This window comes from Columba livia, chromosome 14 (assembly GCF_036013475.1).
Source record: "Columba livia isolate bColLiv1 breed racing homer chromosome 14, bColLiv1.pat.W.v2, whole genome shotgun sequence".
Lineage (NCBI taxonomy): Eukaryota > Metazoa > Chordata > Aves > Columbiformes > Columbidae > Columba > Columba livia.
The window spans coordinates 12,132,547-12,140,563 of record NC_088615.1 but is presented as its reverse complement, the minus strand read 5'-3'; the positions used below and the strand labels follow the sequence as shown (position 1 = coordinate 12,140,563).

Genomic DNA, 8,017 nt, shown 5'->3' with positions numbered 1-8,017 from the left:
ATGATACACCAATTTTACTAGATTTTATTACTGTTATTAAATATTAAATGTACCTAAAATATCATTAATTTAAAATGTTTGCTTGGTTTGTGAGTTGCTATCTCTGTTTTATGACCTTTAACAGTTTCTCTACCTTCCTTCAGCTCAAATAATTTTATTTACTTTTTTTCTTTTTTTAATTTGTTTTTCCATAGCCTGAAGAAAATTCAAAATAAAATGGGAAAATATTATTAGAATTGTCACTTTGAATCAAAGTTTCTACTCCCCAAAAGCATTTTTAAGGTGAACTTTATTTTTGTTTTTCTTACTGGGCTCACACAGGAAAAGGGGATGGATGTTTGCTTTTTTCAGTTCATAATAATAATGGATTACAAAAGCCCAAAGCTAAGTACAAAACTATCTATACTAACCTGACCTACAGTGATGGCAGGTCAACAATGCCATATCCTACTACATCAGTGACTTTGAACAAATAAGGTTTTACCCAATACACTGGAAAGTTCTTAAGGGTGCCATGTGTTAGAAAAAAGATGTTTATTGCCTGGCAATCATTGATTGGCTAAAACTGCAACCACAACAAAAAGAGCTTCAGGTGGGGCTGGAATCTGCTGAGGGAGTTCTGTTTGAGTCACTCCAGCTCCATACTAGGTAGAAAAAGGAAAAACTTATCTACTGGGACAGCCATGGTATTCATGTTCTTAAATTAGCATGGAATTAAATACCAGAAGCATTACTACAGTTTCAGAAAAGTGGAAGGAAAAAGTCTGCTCTAAAGTTTACCTGTGATTATTACTGGTGGAAATCGCTATTTCACGAATTGTTAATCTCACGTGAATGTTGAGACTAATTCAGGGGCAAATTTATTAGCTAACCCTTCACAACTATAACATTCACAGGAAAATCCCAAGACACATTTTTGAGCTTCCTGCTTTCTGGCAATGGGCTAAAGTCAGAGAATCTGTCTCTGTCAGTCTCTCTCCCCTCCTCTCTCACACACAAGTGGAGACAGATATTTACAGTCCAAGTCCTTCACTTTAGCAAATGTAATAGGCGTGAATTCTGTTATGACTCATAACATGTCTTATTTGACTTAAAATTCAAGTATGGATATTGTTAGGTATTTAAAAGTATCAGCTTTCTAAAAATAAATAAAAATGAAAGCAAGGTCTTAGACACCACAGCTGTTAGTGACCCTTTGAAAATGTGACCTATAGCTCTATGACTCAAGATTCAAAAGACAATTATAAACAAATGAACTGCAGTCTTTAACAAATACTCAGGAATCTTTGGAGTGTGACTCATGATTATTCAGTATGAATATTGGTGACACTGCTATATCAATTCATTAATATTTATTTTAATTCCCAGAAACTAATAGTGGACCAGCGCACCTCATCCTAGGCACTCTGAAGGATTAAACAACAGTCCGTGGTGAAACAGATGTATTTTAATAAATACATCCCTTTGTACCATCCCAAGCAAAAGGCAACACAGGAATAAATCTGAAACCCACTTGTTTCTGTTCTGAATTTGTTTCTAATCACAGATGGGTAGAACTTGCCTATCAGCAAGGCAGAACTGTGTGCCCAGTGCTGGCAGCAGTTCTACGTGTACCTTGAAACTGGTCAGACTTGAGATGGATGGTTCAAGCTCTGGGTGGATCCCCAGCATTGAGCTGAGCAGCAGAATGTGCTGATGATCTATAATTCAGTGAAGGATGAAATCAAGGTCAGATCTCATTAGTAATGTAGGCAATATGACTTCTGGCTGTTTATGCTGCTTCCTCACAGGCATTTTTTCCTTGGGGAAGAGAACACAGAACTGCATAAAGTATTTACTCTTACATTATTTGTTAACATATTCTCGCCTCTTTTAACAAATACACAAACTCTTCTGATAATTTTGTAAATATCGCATTGGAGGCATAGAAACAGATTTTAAGGTTTGGCTCTGTATCTCTAATCTCTGTCCCTGCAGGGTGTCTTACTAATGATGATTTGTTGTTTGGAGTTTAATTAAGAAAAAACTTAAGCTTTACTTACTCGTGTTCTTACAATTAAATGCAAATAGGTTTAGAAGAACCTGCTTGGGTATGCAGAGCTTAATAATACTGACAATCCAATAAAAAACAATAGGTATAAAAAGGCAGCTTAACTCCTAAGTAAGGCAAAGGAAACAAGCTGCACAACAGGCTGTTTTGTATTGTCTTGCAGGGGGTGAAATGGTGGTTAATAATTAACTGTAAATCTCATTGAAAATAATAGATACTGCAAAGTTTTCTGTCTTAATCTGCTATCCTCCTGGCTATAGAAACAGGTAGATGTTCATACTGCTGCAGGTCTTTTATTAGTGCTTTCCCTGACGCTGGTATGTTTGTACATTTCCTTCAGTTAATCTTTGCTTAAGCAATTCTTGGTTTGTTTTCCATTGCTTTCTTCCTTGTTGAGCTTGCTACTACATCCACACCTTCATATTTGACCTGATCCTGGACTTAATATTTTATTTAGTGTTAAGCCTCATTGATTTCCTCTACCCAGATCAACTACCTCCTTACCACCATTCAAAAGACTAATTTTGTTTAGAATGGCATGCAGGCCATCAGAATTGGTTATTACTTCCTATGAAAAGGAGATTTAGACTATTAGATAGAAAGAATGAAAGTGTTGGTAATTTTCATATTGCAATATATATTTCACTGGTTTTCCAAGCAACAAATTTTACTGTTTTGCTGTTTGCCTTAGTTTATTGTCTACATTTTCCAGGGAGATTTCATCCATGAATATTTACATATGTGATACTACAGGAGCGATAGTTCCTGTAATAAAATGACTTCACAAAAATTTGAAATGTAGTTTTAAAAGAAAATTTACAGTATCCCTTCGAAAGTAAACCATTATCTGAACAGTCATAAAAGACATTTCATCATAGTAAGGTAAGATGACTGGTTATCATTTGATAACTGCAATCAAGTAATGACATTTAACTGATCACCTTTATTACAAAGTGGGTTGAAATCCTAAACAATTCTAAATGATACACTAAGGGTCACATAACCAGCTGCTTCTGTGAAAATTCAATCTGTTGCTGTGTAAACACACTCTTCCCTTTACAAAGGAAAAGTTCCATTCATTAACAGTGAAATCAGAGTTAATTCTGTAACGGTGAATGGGTGAATATTATAAAATTCTGGTAAAATGTGAATGAAATGAGAGAAGCATGCCATAAAATATATTGAAGTAATCTGCCCTAGTAATGTTCTGACATTTAAAAAATTATCAGATGTTGGATATATTATATATTATTTAGCAAAATGCTTTTTTTTTTTTTTTAATTAAATCAAAATCAAGGGAAATCAAGGTCATTTTAACATCCTTGTGGCAGTAATTACAGTTGCTTCTTTATAGTTACTTGGGAATCTTTAATACTCTTCCCTGGTAGTGTTCAAATACCTCATTAAGACAGTTCATTAAGAAACTGAGAAAAATCACCTGTGCCCATTCAAACACAAGCATTAAAAATATGTGTCACAGCTTCACGCTCAGTATTTGGAGCTGGATATTGTAGAACATTATTAATAGTCCTTGGTTTTACTCTGTATGAATTTGACATATGCTTTCAAGAATGCTGGTAGGTATAATATGCTTGCGGAATTTTTTGTCCCTTAGCTTCATTTTTTTTTTCCCCCCAAGCATGAGAATGTTAAGCCCTAGCAAAGTTATTTGCTTAACCCAGGTATTCTTTTGATGCTTTCTATCCATTTCTACAGACCCTTTTTCTCAAAAGATAAACTGCAAGTGGCTAAAAGTGCTAAATTACAAACTTAGCACATAAAAGGTCAATAGGAAAGGTACGAGACAATGTAAATGCTTGAGTAAATCTGAAAGCCCTTTTTGTATTTCATTAGATAGACTTAGAAAAACATTCATATTTCTCCTGTTGAACCTGTGTAAAACCAACATGGTATGTAAACAAAGGTGCTTTAGCACTGTTGTGGTGTACACAAGGTATCTGTTCTGTGCAGTAAGGGAATGCACCTGTATTCTGAACTGATACCTAATTTTTCAAACTTCCTAGAGTTTAGACTTAGCAGTTATAAAGAATAGCTGCCCGTTAAAGAATTAAACTGAGCTTGAGACTTTAAAACTTCAACTTCTCTCTTTAGAGCCTCCTCCCACCACCTTGAGGTGCAGATTACAGCTAACACATGGCACCAGCTGCTGCAAGGGTGCAGAGCTGCCTTTCAAAAGCAGAGGGAGTTGCCCAGTGGATCTATTTGCCAGTGGCCACACAGGGAGCACGTGAAAGAAGAGGCCTAAAAGCATGATAAAGGTGTGTTACTCTTTATGTAAGGATATGAAATGTTATGTCTCTGTTGATGAGCAAGAAAAATAAGAAAATTTAATACTTCCCTTAGCACCTTGGATGGAGTGCTGAGGAGAAAGAGGAAAGCAATGCTGTGTGACTGTGTGTTAGTGAAGGTACTCTATTGCTACCAAATCTTTGGAAAGGTTTCTGAAGTATCAAGAGGCCTTTTTGGTCCAGAGGCTAGTGTGTGTAAGTCTGTTTGAATGTTTTCTCTAAATGTGATAGGAAAAATACATCTGGTCCACTTGGAGAGTAATTTTGTTTGTTTCCTAGATGTAGGTAGTTTGGAGACATGTAGTTTTCTTCCTGATTTTTCTGCTGTGTGCTCACAAATTTATGGTAATGTTAAGGGGCCCATGACTTTAAATGATGGACACACATGTTACTCCAGTAATGTGGAAAGTTGTTCTCTTTGGTTCTCTGCAATGGAAGATAAGTTGTTCTATAATGTTTGGATACAGTGTGCCATCTTTTTGTTACTGGGAATTTTTCCCACTGTCTAGCTTCCATAATCCTCTCTGTTGGCTTGGATTAATTAATTCTTGACTGTTGGTTTACATATCAAAAATTCACCATTCTCTAAATCACTGGGTTAAGTGCTGTGCCTTGACTAATCCATACAAAAGCACACTGATAACAACGAGATGTCCTGCAGAGCTGTGGAAACTAGTGAGAGACAGTGTCATGAACTAGGGAAAGACAAGGCAGCTTTTTATCTGCTGGCAAAGCTGTGAAAACATTGATACATCTGGTTACAGGTATTTTTTTTGTCCTTAATAGTATATATAGTGTATAGTATATATTGTGTTTTTCTTAAACTGAATTTCAAATGAAAGAATTTTGCTTTAGTGTTCACTTAAATGCAGTGAAAGGTACCACTGATGTGAAAAGAAGATTCCATGTTCTTAATTTGGTGACAGTCAGTTAGCAATTATTGTTAAATGTTTTGTCTCTAGTGTATGACTCAAAATTCATAACTGGTACATGCCAGACCACAACATCAGAAAGCGTTTTATCTGTTTAACTGTAAATGAGCTAGATCAGTAACTGCAATAAAAAAATCCCACAGGTATGTGTCTCTTACTGTATTTTGTGACTAAGAATATTCATGACCGTTTCAGTCATTTTGACACTAAATACTGGAGTGTAGATTGAGTTTGAAAGACTGAAATGTGAAGCCCAGGTTTACTATAAAATGCAATTCTGAGATATGCTATGTTTTTGCTTTGAGATATTGCTATTATAAAACCCCCAGACAAGATTTTTTTATAATATTGGCTTTAATATTAGTAAAAACAAATGATGATTCCAAACTCTACTGTTTCACTGAGGGACACTTCATTCTCGACTATACATCTTGTAGATAAAATACTGCTAGTATTGGGCAGGGCCCTGAGTTTCTGGTTATGCTGGATGACAGACTTTTTATTAGCCAGTGAACTGAGAGCAGCCTGTATAATTTTGCAGCCAGGATGGTAAGAGGTGACTTACTGAGAAGAGCTGATCATAGGCAATAATTCTGCATTGAGTGACCCAGATTTAAGTAAGTTTAAACTTAATAGAAACATAAACAAAATGGGTTAATAATTACATTTTTTAATTATTTCAAAAGGGCAAGGTTTCAGAAATTAAGGGAGCTTGTCCGAGAAATCAGCTGTACTGAAGAGTTCAGGCTCTTCATTGTCATTGAGGCTTGACATTTCAGGAGGTTTTTGCTATTAATTAAAAATGCATAGCTTTCCAGGATTGTCTTTACAAATTTTTTAATTTCTTGCAGCAAATGGTTTGAAACCTACTTGGCAAATGACTACTCAATTGAAGATAACTATGTATATGCAGAGAGCCTGTAGGGAATGGAGGAGACGGATTGACCAGCAAATAAATTCACTTCAGAAGTCAGCTTAGAAAAAAGGTAAGAACTCACAAAAAATATTCTCATAAAATCAAAACAAAATTAAAACAAATAATGAAAGATTCAGATAGTAAAAATTTAAGATAGTGCCTAGCTCCAATGGAAAATATGTTGCTTGTTTTTCACAGGTTGAACTGAAAAAGGAGACAGGTCATTCCAATAAATAACCAGAAGAGCCCTGAAAAATTGCTACACTAGGGCAAAAATTAGGGTTATTTTTTTAAAGACTGAAAGACTTAGTGCATGAGATGGCGTGTGTTATGCTAGGAATTTCTAATAGGTATACTGCTTTAGAAACAGATTTTTAGTTTCCTTTAATATTGTGACCTACAGCACAGATCTGTGCAGTGGCCATCTTAATTGAACAATCAAACAAACAGTGTGATTTATTCCTCATACTGTCCTGAACTGTTTAATTCTCTGGTGATCTAACGGTCATAAGTTCTACAGAGAGCATCACTTACTCACTGTTCTTGCAGTATGTCTTGTCACTTCTGGGGAGACCCATTTCAAGGGTGTTGTAACATCACAGCTGTGTCAGGCAGGGAAAGACCAGTTTGGCTTGAAGTTATCACTTTTGTGCTCTGTGCTGCATTTTTGTTTGTGTTCCAACATGTACCTATTATTTATTTTGGCTCTTGATGTTCATGGGTTACATGTTACCTTATTTCATAACTTACTCTGTGGAAAATGGGTACAGAATGTTACAATTCTAATTTAATATCATTTTACAATAATCTTAAACTATCGAGTTTTTAGATGTCGTGTATATGAAATCTCCCTCCTCATTTTCTTCTAACATAAGAAGGGACAAGTAATTGGTTTGTGAAATAAAGAAGTCCCATGTCCCTGTCAAAACAAAATTAAAGTACAAGGCTCTTGCTTGATGTTCTTTCTGAGTGTGATTTTTATCTGTAAGTTTTAATGGGGTCCTTCATGCTGGAAACATCTTTGGAGACAAGTGAAAATAATCTGTCAGTTGCCATGGACACATCTATGTGAAAACCTCATGTTCGTCTTATTCTGTGTGACTGCACGCTGATACGTGCTGTATAGAACAGACTGAGCATCCCCAACTTAATTCCTAATATGCACTGTGACTTTTATGCAACTCCCTATACAGCTAATTTACATGGCTTGCTTTCATTGCAGTCTCTATCAATTTTGGCAATTTCTTGCAAGAGACATGGCACCACATGCTCAGGGATAGCTCATAATAAACCAATATCTTTGCTGTAAAGATAATTGTGAACATCGTTAAATGAATGCGATGCCAGGGGAATGGGTATCCTTCCAAGAAAGCTTTTCATTTATCCTGTGGTGTCAAGCACAACAAACCGACTGTAATCAGCCTGAGCTGCTTGGGATTTCTGGGATTGGAAATTTCTCTGATAGTGAAAATTCAGTACATTCTCATATGAGCATTGCACCCTCCACTTTCTGGTAGCACCCTAGAACTCCTAGACTAAACCTAGTTTGCTGTTTGCTTCAAAAAATTCTATCCAGCCAGATGCTTCTGAATGAAGAGTGACAAATTTTATCATTATAATGCTGTTAAAAATGGAGATTAAGGGAATAGGGGGATAGTGATAGACAAGAGTAATACAGAAATGCATTTTGCCTCCTTAAAATTTTGCTATAAAGAACATAAGTTTATTATAGAGGGTAGAGGTTATATATATGGGTTATATAAGTTATGAATCTAGTATAAATAAGAAATGAAATGGGAATAAACTGAGA

The 8,017-nt window shown here is 35.6% G+C and overlaps 1 long non-coding RNA gene across 1 annotated transcript; it reads left to right on the top strand.

Moving 5' to 3' along the window:
• Positions 1-3,519: 3,519 nt before the first annotated feature.
• Positions 3,520-7,441, top strand: LOC135575387 (uncharacterized). The gene is made up of 4 exons (XR_010466009.1): positions 3,520-3,627; positions 4,163-4,329; positions 6,143-6,277; positions 6,406-7,441. It is a non-coding gene; the product is annotated as an uncharacterized LOC135575387 (long non-coding RNA).
• Positions 7,442-8,017: the final 576 nt, after the last annotated feature.